This window comes from Castor canadensis, chromosome 17 (assembly GCF_047511655.1).
Source record: "Castor canadensis chromosome 17, mCasCan1.hap1v2, whole genome shotgun sequence".
Lineage (NCBI taxonomy): Eukaryota > Metazoa > Chordata > Mammalia > Rodentia > Castoridae > Castor > Castor canadensis.
This window is the reverse complement of record NC_133402.1, coordinates 4,275,427-4,298,132: the sequence shown is the minus strand read 5'-3', so window position 1 is coordinate 4,298,132 and position 22,706 is coordinate 4,275,427. Positions and strand designations below refer to the sequence as shown.

At 50.5% G+C, this 22,706-nt stretch overlaps 1 long non-coding RNA gene across 1 annotated transcript; it reads right to left on the bottom strand.

The window, feature by feature from the left end:
• Positions 1 to 5,944: 5,944 nt before the first annotated feature.
• Positions 5,945 to 10,292, bottom strand: LOC141418520 (uncharacterized). Its single transcript, XR_012443150.1, has 3 exons — positions 10,113 to 10,292; positions 9,256 to 9,552; positions 5,945 to 8,513 (listed from the first exon to the last, which is right to left on the bottom strand). It is a non-coding gene; the product is annotated as an uncharacterized lncRNA (long non-coding RNA).
• Between the last annotated feature and the right edge of the window lie 12,414 nt (positions 10,293 to 22,706).

The following is a 22,706-nucleotide window of genomic DNA, read 5'->3' as shown; positions in this document are numbered from 1 at the left end:
CCACCACACCTGGCTCATGGTGACAATTTTAACAGTCTTAATGGACACCGATGTGATCTCCCTACATGAACAGGACGTACTAAGCAAAGGAAAGCCGGTCCAGTTTGCTCTCCCCGAATCTTCACAACAGTGAAGTCAGTGTAAGAGTCCGAAACAGTCACACAGATTGGCCTTTCCCTACTGTGAATTTACTGAGTAAATTCTCCCAATTTGCATCTTCAAACATTAAGCACATACTCGGTGTAGTGTGACAGTCACCACTGTCCGTCCCCACAATGTCTTCATCACACCAAACGTGGCCCTTGGGTGCTTCAGCCCAGGCCTGTGCTCCAGCGGGGTCATCGGTGTAGACTTTGTTCAATGGCAGATAAACGGGGAGGGAACGGGAGTGGGTACGAGCCCCGCAAGGCATGTGGGTGCTGGGACAGAGGGAGGGCTCGGTCGGCTCTAGGGACAGCCCCTGGAAAAGTCGTGGCTTGGGACATGCAGGGATGTTTGAGGCTGTTGCTCAGCGCTGTGCAGCCCCGGCCTGCAGACAGAATTGGGGCTGCAGCCTCCTTGGGGCCTCCCTGCTCCCCAGTCCACTGCCCTGCATTGCCTGACTCACAGTGCCCAGGAAGGTGTGAAAAGTAAATTTTGGGCCAGGTGTGGTGGTGCATGCCTATAATCCTAGCACTCAGGAGACCAAAGCAGAGGACAGAGAGTTCAAGGCCAGTCTGGGCTACACAGTGAGACCCTATCTCAAAAAAGAAGCCAGATGCTTGTGGCCCACACCTGTAATCCTAACTACTCAGGAGAGAGAGATCAGGAGGATAGCAGTTCAAGGCCAGACCAGACAAAAAACAAAAAAAAGCAAGACCCTACCTCGAAAATACCCACTACAAACCAGGACTGGCAGGGTGGCTCAAGTGGTAGAGCACCTGCATAGCTAGCATGAGGTCCCAAGTCCAGTACCACCAAAAAATAATCATAAAATAAAATAAGAAAATTTATAATAAGATGTGAAAGTTTAAAGAGCCCAATAGATGAGTAACTCCCAAGCTCCATAGTCTCCAAAAGTGTCCCGGTGCTCTTACAAGATTCAGGTTTTGTCTGTCCCCTGACCCACTCCTGCTGGCCTGTCTCATCTCTCTCTGCCTGGCTCACTTCCATCCAGATCTTGGGGTCTCCCACCTGAGCCTCCTGCCCAGCTCTTCCTCTGACCCCAGGCCCTTTGCCCATGCTTCTTCCTCAGCTCATCAAGAGCTGCAGTCCAACAGGAACTGCACAGCCAAATCCCTGCACCTCGTCCCCTCTCAGCATGTGCCACTGAGGAAGAGGAGACAGTTTTCCAGCGAAGACCACAGGAGCAAATTGACTTCAGAACGAAGAGGCAAGGTTGGCGGAGTGGCTCAAGAGGTAGAGTGCCTGCCTAGCAAGAGTGAAGCCCTGAGTTCAAACGCCAGTTCGATAAATAAATAAATAAGAACAAAGAGGTAGGGGATGGCTCTCTAAGGATGGGCAAAGCAGCCAAGCGATCTCAGGAGACCAGAGGCAGGACAAGTGTTCCAGGCAAAGGGAACAGCATATGCAAGGCCTCTGAAACAGACACGTGCATTCCAGAATCCCAGTTGCCACTAAAATAGAAGGATTCTAACCCAAAAGGAAGAGAGGCTGCCAGAAAGCAAAGGACTGGGGGACAAAAATGACCACAACTCCGCCAGCACGTGAAGCCCACCGATGCAAAGCAGGCGTCGTCCCATTCTACAGGTGAGGAAACCAAGGGGCCAAATGACTGACCAGGTGCCTGGGCAGGAGCTGGGGAAGCTAGACCCTGAACCAAGGTGTCTCTGGCCTCCCCAGATTGGTTCTGCCCAGGTGCTGAACCTGGAGTCCATCAGCAGCCCTGTCACGTGTTGGCCCTCAGAGGAAGACAGAGTGGGGCACCAGCTGAGAGCCTCATGCTGTCCACACAGCCACAGATGGAATGTTCCAGGAGCCACCTGAGTTCTGGGGGAGCTGGGGGGTTATCGCCTTCATCAGACCCCATCCCCACGGTCTCAGGATCAGAAGCTTTGTAACTAAGCCGCACAGCCACTCGGAGGCAGATCTGCTCCCGTGGGCTTGCCAACCCGGAGGCGCTGGGGAGCCATTAGTGGAGGGAAGCAGGGATGAAGCAGCCCTGGTCCCAGTGGCACTTGAAAGGTCCCCTTGTGCTGCATGTGACAGGCACAAGGTGACCTTTGGCAGGCTCAGAAGGCTTTTGATGAGGTGCAACAGCGAGAGCGGTCTTCTTTGGTTTTTAAAACTCCGGAATCCCCCCAACTGTCCTCTGCATTCACCGAAGGTAATTGGGCGACACCCACTAAGAGAACAAATGCGAAAACGTTTTTGTCGCTCAGCAGTCTCACCGGGAGAGTGCTGTCCTATGCGTGTGTTTCTCCTGGAAAATGATCGCGTGCATGTGCGTGACAGCGCCCAGAAGTAGAAGTAACCTACGTGTCCACTCAGGCATTGGTGACCGTGAAATCAAACACCCAGACAATGGCTTCCTCTGTCATCTTTCAAAGAGCTCGTGAGGAAGCTCTTGTGTCCTCATATGAAAAAAATCTCCAAAATGGCTTAAGTGATAAAAGCAAGAGGCAAAGACTGTGCACAGCCTGTGTGTTCGTTTAATGCAAGTGTGTATGAGCCAGGCATGGTGACACACAACTGTAATCCCAGCTACCGAGGAGTTAGAAGCAGGAGGATCATGAGTTCAAGGCCAACCCAAGCAAAGTCAGCAAGACCCTGTCTCAAAAACAAAATACAAGCAAAAGGGTGTGGCTCAAGTGGTAGAGGGCTTGCCTAGCAAGGACCTGGCTCTCGTTCAACCCCCAGTACAGAAAAACTCTGCGTGCGTGTGCGTGTGTGTGCGTGCGTGTGCACACGTGCGCACTATGGCTTACAGGTGCATAGAGGGGCCTGAATAAATAAACAAAGATCAGCGAACCCTTGCTTTTCAAGTGAGGGGACCTGGGAGGCAGGGGATGTCGTGGGAAGGGGACTTGGTCTGTTTGTCCTGTGTGCCTTTTGGCTCTTGGTCCACATGAACGCATTGTGTACAAATAGCAAAATGTTGTGACAGAAAACAGTGCTTTTCAATCCCCAGTGTGGGACCAGCATGCTGCTTTGTTCCTTTCACTTATCACCAGGCATGCTGTTTGGTGAGCAGGTGACCGCTCCCTATGCTTCCACTGAGGCAGGCGTGCTAACCTTGGCACTCGTGAATCACTCTGGGTCCAAGCGATTCTATTGTGTGGAGCCATCTTGAGCCCTGAGGGATGCTGAGCTGCAGCCCTGCCTCCCACACCTACTCGCCAGGAGCAGCCCCTCTTCCCACTGTGACAACCCCCCCAGCTAAGGACCTCCCCTAAGGGAGCCACACCACATGGAAGCCAGGACCCAGAGGCACGAGGATCAGCGCCCTTTGGTTCCCTGCACAGAGATATGAAGACAGGACAATTTCCCTTTTCTCAGGTGAGTGAGAGGCAGAATCAGGATTCGAATTCAGCCCTGGAAGTTCCCAGAAATGGAGTCACCAATCCCTGCCCTTTGCATGTCTGCAGCTCGCGTGTGTCTTTGGTTCTGATTAAACAAGCATTTCAACGCACTTCGAATTTTCCCCGTCTCAGGGCTCCAAGGCAAATGACGCATGTCCCCGATATACTGTGTCAACAAAACAGCGGTCACCCCAGGCAGGACCTGGCAAAACTGCTGGCGTTTTTCCTCCTGAGCAAGGCTCAGGCTGGCAACTGATTGACTCCAGTGTGGAAAAGAATCATGGTAACGGAAAAAAGTAATAGATAAAAATTGGTGCTGCCAGCACCCCAAGACCTCATCAGATTCCGGGAGGAGGACCTGATGCACGCTGCGACAAAGTCTTTTCTGGCCCAACGATGCGTGAACCAGCGTGATTAACCAGCAATCTTATTAACTGATGAACAATAGGTGGCAGTTTAGGACAGCAGGGTGGGGGACACAGTTTACAGCCAGCTCAGGGCAGGGCTCAGCTGGAGGACCACATGGAGCCTGCCAGAGTCCAAAGAGCTGGGCCAGGTGGTCTCCAGCCAGAAGCAGAGTGACAAGCCAGTCCCCAGGCACAGGGAGAGGCTGCTAAGGCACAGAGCAGCTGGGCAGAGTCCTGGACTCCTGAGGCCGCACCACTTCAGGAAGGACCAGTGGACCCCGCCATGCGCTGGGGAGCCAGCCCGGTGCACAGGCACCTCCGTGCTCACCCCGGACACGTGGCTCTTGTTGACCTCATGAAGTCTTGCCGGGGGTATTTTGGGGGGAGGGCTGGTACCTGTTCCTTCTGTCACTCAATAATGTCGCTTGGACATCTGTTTGGTGCCAGGCAGTGAGGGAGGACAGCTAGACAGCTGATGTGCACTCGGGGTAGCGCCGTGTTCCCAGGGCCTGTCCCACCACACAGGCTCAGGTCCCTCTGCTCTCAGACCCTGTAGATTCTTAGGGGACTCACTTCCTTCTCTTTCAAGCTCAGACCCAAGAGAAGAACAAAGGTCCCTTCCTTGGGGACACTTCTTTGTTTCCTTTCCCCAGCAGCTCAGGAAACCAGAGACAGGCGGGATGGGTGGGGTTCATTCCTAGGTACCTGTGTCCCCTAAAACCTTTCTCTGTGCCCTAGGCAGGCCTAAGCAGGTGGACCTGCAAAACCAGGGACCCCCTGCTCTCTTCCTGTGGCAGGAAGAAGCCTTGCTTGTGTGAAGGAAGGAAGGAAGAAGATGCAAGGAGCCACCAGTTGCAGGTCCCAAGGCCCTCCTCCATCACCTCCTTGCCAGAGGTCTCCAAATCTCTGCCCCTCCCCCACCCCACCCCACTCCACCCCGCCACCTACAAAAAGGCTCTTCCTAGGACCGTAACTCCCAGGTGCCAGGACTCAGTGGGAGGAGACCCCATCCCTTACACTAGCTCCCCAAGACTAAGGGACTGGACAAGCTGTGCCTCCCTCCTTCATGGAAACGGCCTTGCTTCCTCCAAGGCCTGGTACCATGCCCTCCACCCAGGGTCCCCCATCTGTCCTGTCCCACCCCTATGCCACAGAGGCTTGGCCACAGACCTGGAAGTTCCTTAAGGTGGGCTCATTATTGATTTTCGGTGCTGTGTGACAGATCTCCACAAACAGCAGCTTCAGTTGACATCCACTTATTATCTCGGTTTCTGTGAATCCTGCGCGAATGGGAGGGTCAAGCGGGGTCCTGAGCTCGGGATCCTGCACTCAAGGTGGCAGCTGGGGCTGTTGGTGAAATCCACTTCTGTGAAGCCGTGAAACTCATGGCTGCTGGCTTCTTTGAAACCAGCAGGTGGCAGGCAAGGCAGTGCACACCTGTAATCCCAGCACTCAGGAGGCCACGGCAGGAGAACTGCAAGTTCAAGGCCAGCCTGAGGTATATAGTGAGACCCTGTCACGAAACAAAACAAAACAAAACAAGCAGGAAAGTCTCTTAGACCCTAGTTGAAGATCTTGCCTGGTTATGTCAGGCCTGCCTGGATAATCTCCCTTTCCCTTAGCCAAGGCAAAGAGACTCGGGACCCCGCCAAATCCCTTCAACTTGTCCACATTCCGGTGGCTAGAAGCAAGCCACAGGTCCCACCACCTTCTGGGGAAGAGGTGATGATGCAACAGGAGTCATACTAGAATTCTGCCTTCCACAAACAGATCCTCCACGGGCCTCCCAGGCCTCCAGGATGAGCATCAGCTTTCAATAAGGGAAACGGGAAGCAGGGAATGGTGCCCAACATGGGTCTCCAGAAGCCCCCAGAGTTACGGTCCCTGTTAGGCTGGAAAGCACAGAGAGACCAACGAGGGAAAGCTCACCGTCAGCACAGGTTTATTCAGGAGAAGGAACCTGCGGAGGGTCTCCAGCAGACACCAGAGCCCACTGCTGCTCACAGACGGGTTTTATAGGAGAGGAAGGACCTGGGAAAGAGTAGGGGGAGTTTTTCCATTGTGGTATGTCCATAGTCCATTGTTAGGGGTAGTCAAGGAACTGGGCCTGTGTCCTGGTCCCCCTGGGGTGGGGGCTGTCTCTACTGGAACCAAACAACTCTAGGGTGAAGCAGAGTTTAAGATGGCCTGAGTGATGTCAAGTTGGGAGATGCAGGAGGAGCTGTGAGTACACGTGGAGGTCAGGGTCCGCTCTCAAAGTTAGTCACCATGTCAGTGAGAGCCCGTCCTGTTGCTTCGGCAAAGATGGCGGTGGTGATGAAGGTGAGATGGAGACGACAATGGTGATGAAGGTGGGGTCACGACGATGACTTGATAATGATGATAACGATGGTGATGATAGTTGTGGTGACGGTCACGATGGTGGTGATGGTGGTAATTCCGGTAGCAATGATGGTGATGATTTAGAAGGAGGAGAATTCATTAAAAAGTATTTAAACGCAGTTGCTAGGACACCCCACACGGGTGGCTGACACCAACAGCAGTGCACGGTCTGCTGGTCTTGCAGTCTGGAAACCCAGTCTGAAACACAGGCGTCAGCAGGGCCACACTCCCACGTCACTCCAGGCCTCCGTCCAGTCCGTGGCCTTCCTCCTGTGACTCGGTGTGTCCTGCCTTCTTGTAAGGAGACCAGTCACTGGATTTAAGGCCACCATAGTGCAGTAGGAGCTCATCCTCACAGTTACATCCATGACAACCTCACTTCCAAGTGAGGCCATACTGTGAGATGCTGGGCCTTAGGAGTTCCACCTTGCAGTCAGTAGGATGCAGTTCACCCATAGCAGTCCAACAGACACAGCTGCAGGCATGGCTACATCGGGACTCACACGATGTCATCAGAATGCCCTCCCCCTAGAGCGCCTGCCTCAGGCCACAGCGTGAGGCCCTAAGTTCAAACCCAGTCCCGCCAAAAGAAAGACTACAAAACAATTATAACTTAACATCATTCTATTATATTCTGTTAGCATGCATTAATCATGGGGGGGGTTGTGGTGAAAGATGGGGTCTCGATATGTTGCCCAGACTGGCCCTGATGGATGCTTCCATCTCAGCCTCTGGAGTGGATGGGACTACAGGTGTGCACCTGTCTGCCCGGCTAACTTAACAACCTTTATTCCAGTTCCCGCAGGCTGGTGACAGTGAGGAAAGACACTGAGCCTGGTTAGTGACACACAACCTGTGTCCTCAATGCTCGTTCCTCACCCCCTCTCCACCACAGCCACATCCACTCATACTTATCAATGGCTCCCCTCCCTTGTCCCCAAGGTCACTCTATTGAAGATCCCAGAGTCATCCACAGCAGGGTGTTTAACACGGAGACCCCCTGGAAGTCTTCCTTTGAGGTCACACAGAACAAGACCGAGTGGTGGGACAATGACTCCCCATCTGGACTACAGCCCAGAGTCAGGTACCATGAGACACCCCAGGTTCACTCCCATTCCTAGGCATGGGGGATGAGAGTTAAAAGCTGTGTGACCTTGGGCAGGTTACTTAACCTCTCTTAGCATCTGTTTCCCTGGCTATGAAACAGGGGTAATGATGTCACTTGATAGCTTTGGTGTGAGGAGTAAAAACGGCACCGTGGGCACGGAGGGGAGACCGGGTGAGAGTCACCTGTTGTTACCGATGGCTGTCCTGGCTGTACCCACAGGCCTCTCCCAGACATAGGCTTGGCACTTGAAAATGGTCTTTGCCATCTGTGCACCTGTTCATTGCCACAGGCACGGGAAGAAACGGGAGCTGTGTGGGCATCTCCTGTCCCCACCTCCTGTGCTCACATCTGCATTTACTCCAAGGCCTTCAAAAGCCAGAATTTTATTTATTTGAGGTCCTGGGGTTTGAACTCAGGGCCTTGAGCTTGCTAGGCAGGTGCTCTACCACTTGAGCCTCTCCCCAAGCCCTTTTTTGCTTTCGGTTATTTTTTGGATAGTGTCTTATGCTTTTGCCCAGGCTGGCCTCCAACCTTGATCCTCCCAATCTCTGACTCTCTCATGGCTGGGATTATAGACTTGAACCCCCATGCTCAGCAAAGCCAGCATTTTAGAAAAGAACCTTTTTCTTCCTCCCCAAGACACCAGGCTTCACTCCAAACCTACCCTTGGCAGCCAACACCGTTCCCTGTGCTCCACACCAAGGCTGTGAGGGTCAGACCTCAGGGTGACCGGATGCAGTGGCTTAGAATGCAAGCTGTGGGGAATTGGAGTCCCAGAACAGGATCTCAGCTGGCTGCATCCTTCCCCAGCTGTGTCACACGGCCATGTCCTCTGGGCCTGGGTCATACCATCTCAGTCCCTGTTTCCTGAGGTCACTGGGAGGATGCACTGAGAAGACGTGTGTAAAGTGCTCAGAACTAAATGCTCCCAGGAAACGTCTGTCGTTCTTGCTAATGGAGGCTGAGTCACTGCCGCGTCTCCTTGGCTGGTCACCATGCTCCAGGGGAACACCCTGGCAGGACGAACGTGCCCTTCTCCTCTGTCCAGGACGGAAGCCGTTGTCCACAGGGGGCTGACAGGCCCTTGAAATGTGACTGGTGAGCCCAAGGGAGAGGACTGTTAATTTCATTTCACTTTATTTTTATTTAACTCTAAACACCACGGGGGCCGGCAGCCACCATCCTGGACGGCGTAGTTCTAGAAGAATCACAGGGGGCCGTCGATGTTCTACCTGGAATTCATTTTTCCCGCTAACTCTTGGATGCTAGAGTCTTTTCTGTCACACTTTTAAAGTGCCAGGCTTAGATCACGCAAACAGATTCGGTCTTCTCAAGAAAATGGGACTCGGAACGCTCTCACGTGCCAGGCACTGACTTACCTGTGTTCTTGGTGCTCAGTGCTGGAGAGTCAACTCGGGTTTTTGTGCTTCCCAGGTAGGCTGTCTCCACCTTGAACCACTCCCCGAGTCCTGCTGCTTGCAGTATGTTTTTCTCCAGCTTTTACCCAGGTTGGCTTTGGACCAAGATTCTCCTATTTCTACCTCCCAGGTAGCCGGCACTACAGGTGTGCACCGCCACCCCTGGCCTATCCCTATATTCATTTCTAACAACTCAAAGGTAGAAGCTATAAATGTGCCCATTGAATAGGGGAGTAAACTGAGGCACAGAGTGGGGCTGTGACTTCTCAAAGTCATACAGCTATTGAGAGGTAGCACCTGGATTTCAACTCACTCTGGGTCTAGCATAATGTGATTTCTGGGGCCAAAATATTTAGCCCATGATTTCACAGTGATTCTCCTTGCTGCCAGCGAGGGCTGGGCAGAGGTCCTCAACTTACCATTAGAAACCCGGGTCTGTCAAGTCTCCTGCTGTGGTGGTTGTTCCTGGCACGCGGTCTCTGGTGACATTCCCCTTTCCTGTCCTTTCTCTTAATCACGGTTCTTGTCTCGTTGCTGTTCACTTACAGGCTTTGCTTTCCTTCTGCTCAATTCATAATCAGGGTGTTTTTCTTCTCGGCTGAATTCCTAAGTGGCTGTGTGGAGAGAGGACCTGGCGCAGGGCCAGGAGGTGACGGCACGTCACAGCTGTGCAGGTGATTGTGGGTCAGCTGGTCTCGACCTGCCACTGGCAGCACCTGCCAAGGAACAGAGCCATCATCAACTCCCCGAGGAGCTGGCTGGAACTTGCTGTGATGGGGCAGACCGATGGCCCCAGGCCAGCCCCCGGGACAGTGCTCCAGTCAACCCCAGGGTCCCCAGGGACACAGTGTACTGCAGGGTGTGGAGGACAGCAGCCCAGGGACATCCATCCTTTCCCGGGGTCTCTTCCAGGAAGCCCACTGATGCAGTTTAACATGGCTACACGCTTTCCTCCAACGACACGAGAGATGCCAGACATCGCAGGTGACTCACGCCTGTAATCCCAGCTACTCAGGAGGCAGAGATCAGCAGGATCAAAGTTCTAAACCCAGCACTGGGCAAATAGTTCTCAAGGCCCTATTTTGAAAATACTCAACACAAAAAATGAGCTGGTGAAGTGGCTTAAGTGGTAAAAGCACCTGCCTAGTGAGTGTGAGGCCGAGTTCAAACCCCACTTCTGCCAACATAAAAAGATCTCAAGACGCTGACCTTCCTTGACTCCTTGGCGGGTGATGCTTAAAAGAGGATTCCCAGCCTCCTCTGCGCCACTACTCACAGCCACGAGAGTCTCCCAGGCAGCAGGACAGCAGTGACGGGCGGGTTCCAGATGAGCAGCCCTGGTCATCTAGCAAGATCATGGCCGTGGGACTTCACCAAGCCAGAAATCCTTGTTCCCAGAAAAAGGCAGGTGGCCATGACTGTCAGACCTAGCACAGCCTAGAAACTCCAGGGTGGCTTCCCCTCTCTCAACAGCACTAGGAGGGATGACAGAGAGAAAGGGAATAAGAACAGCCATTGAGGTGGCCCCAGCCAGCAAGGGTCTCTAACGTGACTGGGCTGGGCTTGTGGGGGATTTGAAGAGAGAGTGGCTATGGCTCACGGTGAGGCCTCCTAGAAAATTCCTTCCAAGCTTTGCAAAGCTGTGAGCAAGATAAGACCAACATCTTCTGCCTACAAGAAAACAATGGTACCTCATCCCAGCACTGGACCAAATAGTATCATTATTGGTCATCCTAAAAGCTCTAATAACAGCAAATGACCCCAGCAAGGACTAAGGGGTAAGGGACAGAGAAGCTTGGCCTATTGACTTCACCCCAATAGTGTCTCCTCCAGAGCCCAGAAAAGCAGAGAGAACACCCACAGCTGACCTTCCAAATTTCAGATGTGGGCATCTATCTCTTCCCACCTCCCAGAGCCTAGAATAAGTCATTAATTCTTCCCTTTAACCACATATACAACCATGATGGGTTATTAATGGGTCACCCTAAAACACATGAGCCCTGTCACCCACAGGAAGAGAACAAGATAAAAAGCAAAGCTTGAGTCAAACCTGTCCTTGAATCATTGGTTCTGAAAAGCTTGGTAGACTCTGTACAAAACGCAAGAGCCAGGACTTGTGCTGAGGATGGTAGCTCATGCCTATAATCCCAGCTACTCAGAAGAAGGATATGGGGAGGAATGAGGTTCAGTACCACCCTGGGTAAAAAGTCTCAACCAACACGCTGAGCCTGTCATCCCAGCTCTACTGGAGGCCACAGGTAGGAGGGTCACAGTCAGGCTAGTCTGTACCTAATTGAGAGACCAGACCAGAAAAATAACTAAAGCAAAATGGGTTTGGGGGCGTGACCCAAGTGGTAGAGAGCCTGTCTAGCAAGAGCAAGGCCCTAAGTTCAGACCCCAGTACTGCCAAGAACAAGAAAAAAGAGTCGGGATTTGCCTGGAGGGGGCCCCAAGCCTTGTTCTAAGTGGATGACCTAAGAGTGATGGCTGCACTGATGCAACCCTGCACTGAAGGAAAAGAACAAAGCTAATAAAACCAGCGCCCTTCCAATCATGGTTGCTGGAAACACTGATTATGCTAATTAAAGGGTAGAATAGTAAATACCCACTCTTTTGCATCCAATTAAGTGCTCAGATTATTTCTTAGGAGTATTTGTTGGAAATAGCACTTTTGATTATCATGGCTCCCAAATAGAGTCAACCGTGGCATCGGTCTGTGTCTGTGTGTGTGTGTGTGTGTGTGTGTGTGTGTGTGTGTGTGTGTGAGGGCAGATGAGCTTGCATTGAAGGAAGATCAGCAGAGTGGTGTGTGTGTGTGTGTGTGTGTGTGTCTGTGTGTCTGTGTGTGTGTGTGTGTGTGTCTGTGTGTCTGTGTGTGTGTGTGTGTGAGGGCAGATGAGCTTGCATTGAAGGAAGATCAGCAGAGTGGTGTGTGTGTGTATGTGTGTGTGTGTCTGTGTGTCTGTGTGTGTGTGTCTGTGTGTGTGTGTGTCTGTGTGTGTGTGTCTGTGTGTGTCTGTGTGTGTGTGTGTCTGTGTGTGTGTGTCTGTGTGTGTGTGTGTCTGTGTGTGTGTGTGTGTGTGTGTGTGTGTGTGTGTGTGAGGGCAGATGAGCTTGCATTGAAGGAAGATCAGCAGAGTGGGGTGTGTGTGTGTGTGTGTGTCTGTGTGTGTGTGTCTGTGTGTGTGTGTGTCTGTGTGTGTGTGTGTCTGTGTGTGTGTGTGTCTGTGTGTGTGTGTGTGTCTGTGTGTGTGTGTGTGTGTGTGTGTGTGAGGGCAGATGAGCTTGCATTGAAGGAAGATCAGCAGAGTGGTGTGTGTGTGTGTGTGTGTGTGTGTCTGTGTGTGTGTGTATGTCTGTGTGTGCGCGCGCTCCTCTCTGGAACTCAATGCACAGACTGCATAGCTCCTAAAATCCCTATGACACCAAATAAGAAAAATCAGTTTCCTAAGACTACAGTTTGGGACATCTTTGGAGAAAGGGTGTGCTTGAACATACAGCACAGGGTCAGGCACCTGTAGCTCATTCCTGTAATCCTAGCTACTTAGGAAGCTGAGATCAGGAGGACTGAGATTCAAGGCCAGTCCAGGCAAATAACACTTGGGACCCCATCTCCAAAATAACCAGAGCAAAATGGACTGGCAGTGTGGCTCAAGCAGTAGAGTGCCTGCTTTGCAAGCACTGAGTTCAAACCCAGTCCCACCAAAAGGAAGTACAGAAGGAAAGAAAAGGAAGGAAGGAAGGAAGGAAGGAAGGAAGGAAGGAAGGAAGGAAGGAAGAAGAAAACACAGCATAGGAAAAGATTTTCAAGTCGAGAACATGTGTGATTCGATGTGCTCACATCAAGAAGTCAACTGAATTCCAGAGCTGCCTAAGTCCCTGCTAAATACTAGAAGAACCAGTTCTACAAAACGTGAGACATTTCCTCTTTTTCTTCAATTCCACATTTCAGAGCAAAGTTAATGTCCATGTAAGTTAAGCAAGTAGTCATTAAGATCTGAGAATATTGCCAATCAGAAATGCAATAAATACCTGAGGATTTGCAAGGTAAAGCAACCATAACAACCCCATTATCAGAATGGAAAATGTGTAACCTGTAGAGGTTACAAATGAGATGCTAGAACCCAAAAAGAAAAGAATCTTTGTACCTATTCCCCTAGGCTAATCAGGAATGAGAATAGGGGCAGGTTCAGAGGCTCACACCTGTAGTCCCAACTACTCAGGAGGTGAAGATCGAGAGTATCACACTTTGAGAACAGCTCAGGCAAAAAGTTATCAAGACCCCATATCAACAAAAAATGTAGGGCATGGTGCACATGCCTGTGATCCCAACTACATGGGAGATGTAAATGAAGGATCATGGCCCAGGCTGATCAGGGCAAAACAATGCAAAACCCTATCTGAAAAATAACTAAAACACAAAAAGAGCTGGGGGCATGGTCAAGTAATAGCACACCTACATAGCAAGCTCAAGGTCATGAGTTCAAACCCCAGTACCACATAAATAAATACACAACCAAACAAACCTATTTTCTTTATACATTACTCAACTTTAGGTATTTTGTTAGAGCAAAACAGAAAACAGACTAAATCAGCAAGAAAAACTGTTAATCTCCCACAATACACACTAGGGAGGCTGCAGTGATTTGTCCTCCCTGGAGGCAAAGAAGAATGTCTGCCACGTGCCAAAGTGCAAAGTCCTGTGCTTGATCTTCAAGTTATCTTTGTGGCCTCATCCCCACAAAGATCCCCACCACTGTGGGGCATCTTAGAAGTCAAAACACTAAAGAGAATTCAAAACTTAATTTTACTATGAAAGGATTATTTCCCTCGATTCTCAGGCATTCTTTCTGCATGTTGCCTTCCCTGAATGTGGACCACATCTTCCAGTCAGGTGTGTCGTGGTGACAGTGCCAGCGTTTTTCTTCAGAGTAGTGCACAGAATGACAGCATTTCCAGTGGTGACTCAACAGCAAAACCAGCCCTGCCTGACTGCACAGCCTGTGTGTTTTCCCTGCCTCTGAATTTGGCCAGGGATTTTGGTGCCACAGGTGAGTCAGAGAATTTGCCGAGACACGTGAGTAGGAGAAGTTAGAAGTTTGTGAGGGCTCTGCTGAGAGAGGCAGCAGGCAGCTAAGCACAGGGAGGGAGGCTGGTGCACCCTCATGAGGGTTGAGATGGGTTGAGTAACACAAAGCATAGTGAAATCCAAGCAAAGGTGTACCCTCAACAGGAAGTGGGTGGATTTGACAGCGGATGCTGCACTGGAGGTCCTGAGACCCCAAGCTCTTACTGGGGTCTGCAGAGGTGGGGGGTGGTTAGTCCTGAAAATCTGGGTTATATCATTAACACTCAGGGAACAAGTAATATCTCATCAGCTCCTCCCACAAGTCAGGCAGGAGGAGGACTTGACCTTGGGTGGTCAAACCTGGGCTGTTAGTTTCTGTGAGCTCCAGGAGGCCTGGGTCAGCAAGACCCCACTGGATGTCACAAGCCATTCTGTTAGGGTCAGCAGGTTGGGATGGGTTCCTATCAATATTCAAGTAGTGGTTCTCAGCCATCAGGCTCCCAAACTCCCTGCCCAACCCTATATCTAACTTGGCTATGGATGTGGGTAGGTGGGGCTTTTCTCATTGGGAGAAAGACAAGAGACACAGACCTGATGGTATTTTATTCTTGCATTTGCAGAGTAGGAAACAGCACTACCCTGGGGGGGCAGTGCTAAGAACAGGGCGATGCTGTCCAGCGGGCACTGGTAGAGTCCCCTAGTCACCATCATGCATTGGTTTGCCAAGGAAGACTTTGATTTTGTGACTCTGTACTATGGAGAGTCAGACACCATGGAACACCTATTCAGACCTGAAACAGAGAGCAGGAAGGTGATGATCCAGCAAGGAGACAGGGCCATTGGGTGATGATCCAGCAAGGAGACAGGCATGGAGAAGAACAGGCTGCAGAGCATCTCTGCATCATCCTCACCTCAGACCACAGCATGGTCACCATGAAAAAGAAGCCCACCATCAACAAGATCCTCTTGTTCACCCACATCAGGCTTAAGGACTTCATCAAGTCTGATATTGTGGACTATGGTGGCTTTGAGATGCTCCTGCCCAAAGCAGGGTGGGAGGAGCCATTCACTGGGCACTGAAGGACGCACACCCTCACTTCGACACCTACGGGAAGCGGGAATTTCCAGACTGTTCCATTGAGCAGGTTCTGCCCGTCATGATGTAGGCCAACTCTGGCTACAACATTAATGGGGAAGTGGAGTCTAGAATAAAGACAGCCATCTGGGATCTGGGAGAACTCCACTAGAAAACAGTAAAATTTAAGAGCATGCACCATGGGTTTAACCCACTGGTTCCTAAGTGTCCACCGCTTGAGGCCTCCATCTCCTCCAAACAACACTGGCAGAGTGACCACTGTCCTCACGGCCAGCAGCCTCATTCATCAAGCTGTGCCTGGCACTGAACTAACATGTTAGAAGGAGTATTTTTTTTTAATCTATTTTGAAACAGGGTCTCACTATGTAGCCCAGGCTGGCCTCAAACTTGTGATCCTCGTACCTCAGCCTCCCAAGTGCTGGGATGACAGGTCTGTGCCACCTAGGAAAGAGTTAGTGCTCCCAACAACCTTACAAAGTTAATGCTCTGATTTCCTTCATTTAAGGAAAGAGATGAAACCCAGAGGGGTGGCTTGAGATTCAAGTTGCAACATCAGGGTTTGATCCAGCCTATGTGTTGGATTATTCTACACAGATCACCAATAGACTTACCACCAAAATCATCCTGTAATCTTCATTTGCCCTTATCAAAAAAAAAATAAGCAAGGTAGGTATGGTGGCACATACCTATAATCCCACACACAGGAGGCTGAGGCAGGAGGTCAAGAGATCCCAGCCAGCCTGAGTGATATGTGAAACCAAGTTTTAAAGCTCTTCTTCTCAGCCAAAAAGAAAAAAAAAAGCAAGATTCTTCACATAAAAAATTTATGTACAAATGTCCATAATAGTCAGAGGGTGGAAATAACCCACTATCCATCCACAGAAGAACAGATACAGAGGTGTGGTCTGTCTGTACAAGGGAGTATTACACAGGCAAAAAAAATGAATGGCACCCCAGTGGATACCATAGAAAACAATGAGCTAAGTGAAAGAATCCTGACATAAAAGGCCACAGATTATACAAAAGTGAAACTTCTGGATTAGGGAAATCAAAGAAGACAGAACACAGACTGCCAGATGCCAGGGAAACTGGAAGGATTGTTGCTGATGTGTACAGTGCTTCTTCTTGGGGCAATGAAAATGTTCAAAAATTGATAGTGGTCATGGTTGCACACGTCTGTGGATATACTAAATACCACCAAATTGACTATCCTTGGTGAATCATAGACTATCACAGAACTGTAAACTGTAGAATGTGTGAATTATGTAGTATACGAATTATGTCTCAAAAAGGCTGCTTGAGCTGGGTGTGGTGGCTCACACCTGTAATCCCAGCACCTGGGAGAAATTCAGACGGTGTTAGAGGACCAGCCCAACAGACACCATCCAGGCGTGTGCAGAGCCCTCTTTATGTCAGGGACTGGCTTGCTCTGGCGCGTCCCACGCAGGGTGTGCTTCTTGCTCAGTGTGTAGAGTTCTTCTCAGCATTTCTCATTCCCTCACGACGGACGGCCCACAGCCCATGGCCTGGTCCAGGGGAAACTGCAGTCCCCAGGCCTGTTTGGAAAGCTGGCTCATGATGACAGTGACTCAGCAGGTGGAGGGAGGGGACATGGGGACACTGGATGGGACTGGTGCATTCCCAGCCTGGGAGACTGCATAGTGTGAGGACAGGATGCCACGATCCGATTGACATTGGGGCAGAAATCCTTGGGCATCAATGCCTGTGTCAGTCGGCTTCCAAACACTGACAACCAACAACTGAGGTCAACAGCTAATTACACGGACAGGTTTATTTTGACTCACAGTTTGGAGGTCTGCCATCACTTGGCTCTGTTGCCTTTTTTTTTTTCCTTTGAGACACTGTGTCTCTATGTAGCTGAGGCTGGCCTTGAACTCACGATCCTCCTGCCTTGGCCTCCTGAGTGCTGGAATTACAGGTGGGAACCACTGCACGCACCAGGCTTTGGCAGATGGCACTACAGGTAAACTGCTCACCTAATGGTGGCCAGGAAGCAGAAAGACAGGAAGAGGCTGAGTTTCCATCAAGGCCACAACCCAATGACCTCACTTCCTCCCTCTAGGCTCCACCTCTTAAAGGTTCCACCACCTCCCAAGGGTGCCATAGGCTGGAACCAAGCCTACAACACAGGGGCCTTTGGGGGACATTTGAGGTCTGAACTACGGCCATGCCTCCCGAGGAACACCCGAGCCGGAGTCCATAATCGAAATGCAAGGTGAGCAGACCTCCCTCGTCTCTTCCACACAGCACGTGAGGCCATGACCAGGGAACGGACCCCTTGCGGGTTCCACCCCCAGCCTCATGCATTCTAGGCAAGTGCTCTGCCACTGAGCCACACCCAGCCTAGGCATGGGGTCTTGCTGGGCTGCCCCGTGGCCTCAAAGGCATTCTTTAGTGTGGGGGGCCCTTTCTGTCCTTTCTGGACCCACCAGGACAAGTGTCAGACGAGCTGACCAATGCAGCAGGCATCCTGTTTCTTACGCTAGATATCTATTTATCTACGAATCTATAACCTCGGGTTATGATCACCCCTGGCTGTCCGTATTTGCCTGGGCTGACCTTGAACTACAATCCTCCAGATCTCAGCCTCCCAAGTAGCCAGGATTACAGGCAGGAGCCACTCCACTCTGCCTTGGTGTTTAAACTTTTGAAGATTTCGCACATCCGATATGAGTAATATCAACTAAGGGACAGTTTTCTTTCAGGGGTCTAGAGTCGAAAGTGGCTGGTTTTTTTTTTTCAGTGATTTATACTTCATTTCAGCAAAGGAGATCATGGTTTTGATAATGTGCACTGGACATGAAGACCATCTTCAGAGCTTTGGGGCCTGACTTCAAGAAGAATCACCTGGCAGAACCTTTCCACAACACGCACATCCACCCGTTGATATGAGCCCCTGGGAGTCACTCCCAAGCCCCACACGGCTCCCTGGCTGTCACCCAGGAAATGCCCTCACCCCCCAGCAGCCAGGTGAAATACATAAGCTCCCACCAAAGCTGGGTATGGTGGTGCACATCTGTAATCCCAACTACTTCGGAAGAGGAAGTAGGAGGATCAAGAGTTCAAGGTCAGCCTGGGCAAAGTTAGTGAGACACTATCTCAAAAAACAAAAACTACAAATCAAAGGGCTGGGAGTGTAGCTCAGGTGATGGAGTGCTTGCCTAGCATGACAAGGCCTGGGTTTAACCCCTGACACTGCAAAGTCAGCCACCAGAAGACTGCCAGCATAGCCTGCTCTGATCCAAGGTAGAAAAGAATCAGAAGGGAGCTTCTGAGGGGGTTCAGGAGAAACAGCAGCTCTGAGCAGACAGTGGGGAATCCTCAACCCACTGGTAATATCTTTTTTTTTTTTTTTGTGGTACTGGGGTTTGAACTCAGGGCCTACACCTTGAGCCACTCCACCAGCCCTTTTTTGTGAAGGGATTTTTCAAGACAGGGTCTGGAGAACTATTTGCCTGGGGCTGGCTTCGAACCGCGATCCTCCTGGTCTCTGCCTCCTGAGTAGCTAGGATTACAGGAGTGAGCCACAGGCACCTGGTAATATCTTACATCCTCCTTTTGGGCAAAAGGCAGGCGCTCCGTAGATAGAGCTGGGCTGTAATCCTTCTGGTCCTCAGGACTTCGTGTCCAGTCTTTCTTCTAGACAGAGAATACCCACCCACCTTCTTCTGCCAGCCCACAGGCAACCAGCTGCCTGCCAGGGAGGAACAAGCGCCCTGAGGAAAAAGAGGGCAGATGTCCGAAATGAGATTGCTATTTCTTTTTTGCTGGGCTGGCCTGGAACTCATGGTCCTCCTGCCTCAGACTCCCAAATGCTGGGATTACAGGCAGGATCCACCATGCTTGGCTCAGGCTTCAAATCCAAAAATCTGACCCTGTCAAGGAAGAATGATGTCATCGCTGGGAAATCAGTGGCACACATCCTTAGTTTGTTGTTTATAAACATTGGCCATCTTTCTTCTGTGAAGACAGACTTAAATCGTGCCCAGTGATTTATCAAATGTTTACAGCAATTAACTCAAAAAAATACAAAATACCTTTCCTTCTAAACCACTGCCAGGATCTTTCAGGAAGCTGCAGAAAAGTAATTAAATAAACGCAGAAAAGTAACTAAGTGAATGGACATTTGTCCAAATTATTGAGGGTTTTTTTTTTTGCTCTAAGTTTCAGAGTTCCACTGCACCTGCTTAGCCTGTCCCTGTCAGGAGCCTGGTGTAAGGAAGGTGTTTGACACTCACTGATAAGCAAACTGACTTTCAGCAGACTGGCTTTTAGCAAATCAGTCACCTGGCAGAGTGGTCATTAGGCGATCGGGTCATTTAGCGAAGAGGTCATTCAGTAAATGGGCTCTCGATGACTTGCGCTGGAGCGTTCTCTGCCGTGAGCGCTTTCTGGGACTGAATATTCGTTTCATTTCCATAATTAATATTCACTCGAGTCTGGACAAGAAACTTCCTGGGCCCCGGGAGCACCCAGAACATTCCCACGATTAAAAACTCCCTGATTTCCCCCACATACACAGGATCAGAGGCACAGAGGGGGCTGGCGCTCCCAAACACAGCCATCGGGCTAGTGTCCTTGCAGGAGGTCTCGTGGTCCTGTCTGTCACTCGTGTGCAGCGGAGAAACGACTGAGTGATCTTTGGGTTTTGTGGTTGATCACTGTGCGCTGCAGTCACCCCTGCGGCCACTTCCTGCCTGTCACTGGGGCTCCAGTGCTCTGAGAACCCAGCCCCTAGGGCCAGCTTCTGGGGCCTACAACTGGCAGTCCCCCGGGGCCCAGAGCTCACAAGAGCCCTCGGCTTGGGTTGCTAATCTGCCATCACCATTTTGAAATTCTTGCCTGTCTTGGCTTTTGCTTCATTGTTGTTACTTGGTTTTTGAGACAAGGTCTTGCTATGCAGCCCAGGCTGGCCTCGAACTTGGGATCCTCAGCCTCCTAAATGCTGGGATCACAGACATGAGCTATCACACCCAGCATGTTTTGAAATTTCTGATCCTTTTACAAAGGCCCTGCATTCTTACTTTGCAAAATGGGTCCCCAAAATTATGCGGGGTTTCACAAACTGGTGCTTCAAGCCACAAAGCTGGAGCTGGAGGTCCGAAACGGAGGTGTGGCAGGCCCCTGCTCCCTCTGACATGCCTCACTTCCAGCTTCTAGTGCTGTTACCGGCCCTGACCCGTAACTGTCACTCCAGTCTCTGCCTCCAGGGTCACATGGCATCAGCTCCTGTGGCTTTGATTTCTTTCACAGGACAGCAGGCATGGGATTTAGGAACCCTCTACTGTGACTCATCTTAACTTGATTACATCTGCCAAGACCCTATTTCCAAATAGGGTCACATTCCTAAGCACCTATGCTTAGGACTTTGAACTTACCCCTTTTTTTTTTTTTTTTCTTAAATACTGGGCTTTGAACTCAGAACCTCATGCTTGCTAGGCAAACTCTCCACCACTTGAGCCACTCCACCAGCCCTTTTGCTTTTAGTCTACTTTTGAGTTAGACTTTTCCTGGGCTGGCCTTGCTCTCACCATCCTCTGCCCCCTGAGTAGCTGGGATTATAGACATGCTCCACCATGCCCAGCCCAACTTACCATTAAAGGGAATGCAATTCAGCCCTCAACACTAGTCCAGCCACCAACTAAAGCCATATGGCCTGAAGTAACTCCCCCTGCGTCTCCACAGTTGACTCGTTAGATGGAGCCTCCTGTGTTCCTTATTATACTGACTGAGCACCTGTCTCCATCGCCGGGGGACTTTCCTGAACAGCTTAAGGTAAATTGGAATTTGACTTAACCTTCAATTCCACTGTAGTCCACATTTAATGTGATTTATATTTGAGTCCTAAAAATTTCCTGTAAGTTGAAACATGACCTATGAAGGTCTCTACACCCTGAAGCAGCATTTGGGAAGAAATCAATTGGTCCTTTTTTACAGGAACTATTAGCCATAGCAAAGAGGAAGGAAAAACGTCAACATGCTGATTGAACTCCCGTGGCCCCCAACGATCCTACAGAGCTAAAATGCATTCGGTTATTATTCTATTATAGAAAGCCTCAAGTCCATTCGTTTTGCTTTGTTTTTGCAGTACTGGGGTTTGAACTCAGAGCCTCCAGCTTGCTAGACAGGTGCCCTGCCACTGAGTCATGGTTCCAGCCCTTTTTTTGCTTTTAATTTTTTTTTTCAGGTAGGGTCTCTCTCCTTGCACCAACCTTGAACTGAGATCCTCCTACAAATGCTTCCTGTATGGCTGGGGTGACAGGCACACACTGCTACGTGCAGCTTGTTGATTAAGATGGGGTCCCACCCACTTTTTGCCCAGGCTGGCCTCAAATCAAGATCTTTTCAATCCCTACCTCTGGAGGAGCTGAGATTACATGCATGAGCCACCACACCAGGCTTGTTTGTGCACATGCTCCCTCTTGGAACAGTCAGAGCCACTCAGGAATGTCCTAATGCTTCTTGCCAGATGGACACTTGGGATTGTTACTCTGCTTTGAGTAGTGAAGACTGGGGTCATTTATACCTGAACACAACACACCTGTGAGGTCCATGGGTGTTAAAACTCCTTCAGTGCATGGGCCCTCACAGATTCGGATCTAAGACACATGGCCTTTTTCTCTCCCAAGAGCCCTCACTCCAGATCCAGCACCTTCTCTGTGCACAGGACCCCAAATACAGGGAAAGACATATGGTCTTTTCCCGATCTTCTCCTGCCTGTGGCATCAGGAAAGGCTGGACCAGTGTAGATTCCTTAGGATTTTAGAAAAGCACCAAACGGTACTACAGTACCAGACTGTACACGCCCCTTAGTCCCAGAGGAACTGAAATTAACAGCCACTGTGAATGTTAATAGAGTGAGTCAGGACTTAGGAGTGTTCCTAAAACCATTCTCATTGGTTTGTCTTGTCTACAACAGGCAGAGGACTGATCAAAACAGCAGAAGCAAGCCAGTGCCCTAGACCCAGCTCTGAAGCTAGTGCTCTGAGCTGGTGCTGCTCCAGGCACAGGGCAGTGTCTCTGTGACGCTGCCTTGAAATACACCGTGACAGCAGGATTGTGCCAGCTCTCTGATACACAAGCTGTTAATCCTGTGTAAAACTACGGCAGTAACCACAGCCCACTCTATTTATTTAAATCAACAGCGTTCAGGGAATAAAATACAAACCTTTTTCTTTCTGGTCCAATCTGTGCTCACTTGGCTCTGGTCATGACACCAGCCTCGCGTGCAACTGGAGTTGATCCTCTCTTGTGCTCAGAGCTGAGCAGGTCTCAAGAGCCTCTCATCTGAAGGAGGTAATGAGATTTCATCTGGCCCCTGCGAGCATATTTATCAAATTAGCTCAGGACTCTTCCAGAGTTTGATGAGAGCTTTGCTAGGGTAAGAATGTCAGATCTTGAACACAGGGCAAATCCCAGGCATAGCCAGGGTGGGTTGCTGGCTGCCCTGCCTTTGCATTAACTTTGAACTGGAGTAATTAATTTTCCCTTCCATCCTCCCCAGCCCCACCTCCGTACCCATCACCCAGGTGCCATCTGGGTCCCCCTCTTCCTTTGGATTCTTTTCCTGCGAGCTTCCCTGTGCTCGCTTGCCTTCGTGGCAGATACTGCTGTTGTCCCTCTACATTAATTTCAATGTCCACTTGCCCCCCGAGGCATCTGGAGGGAAAGGACCCACGCCCATT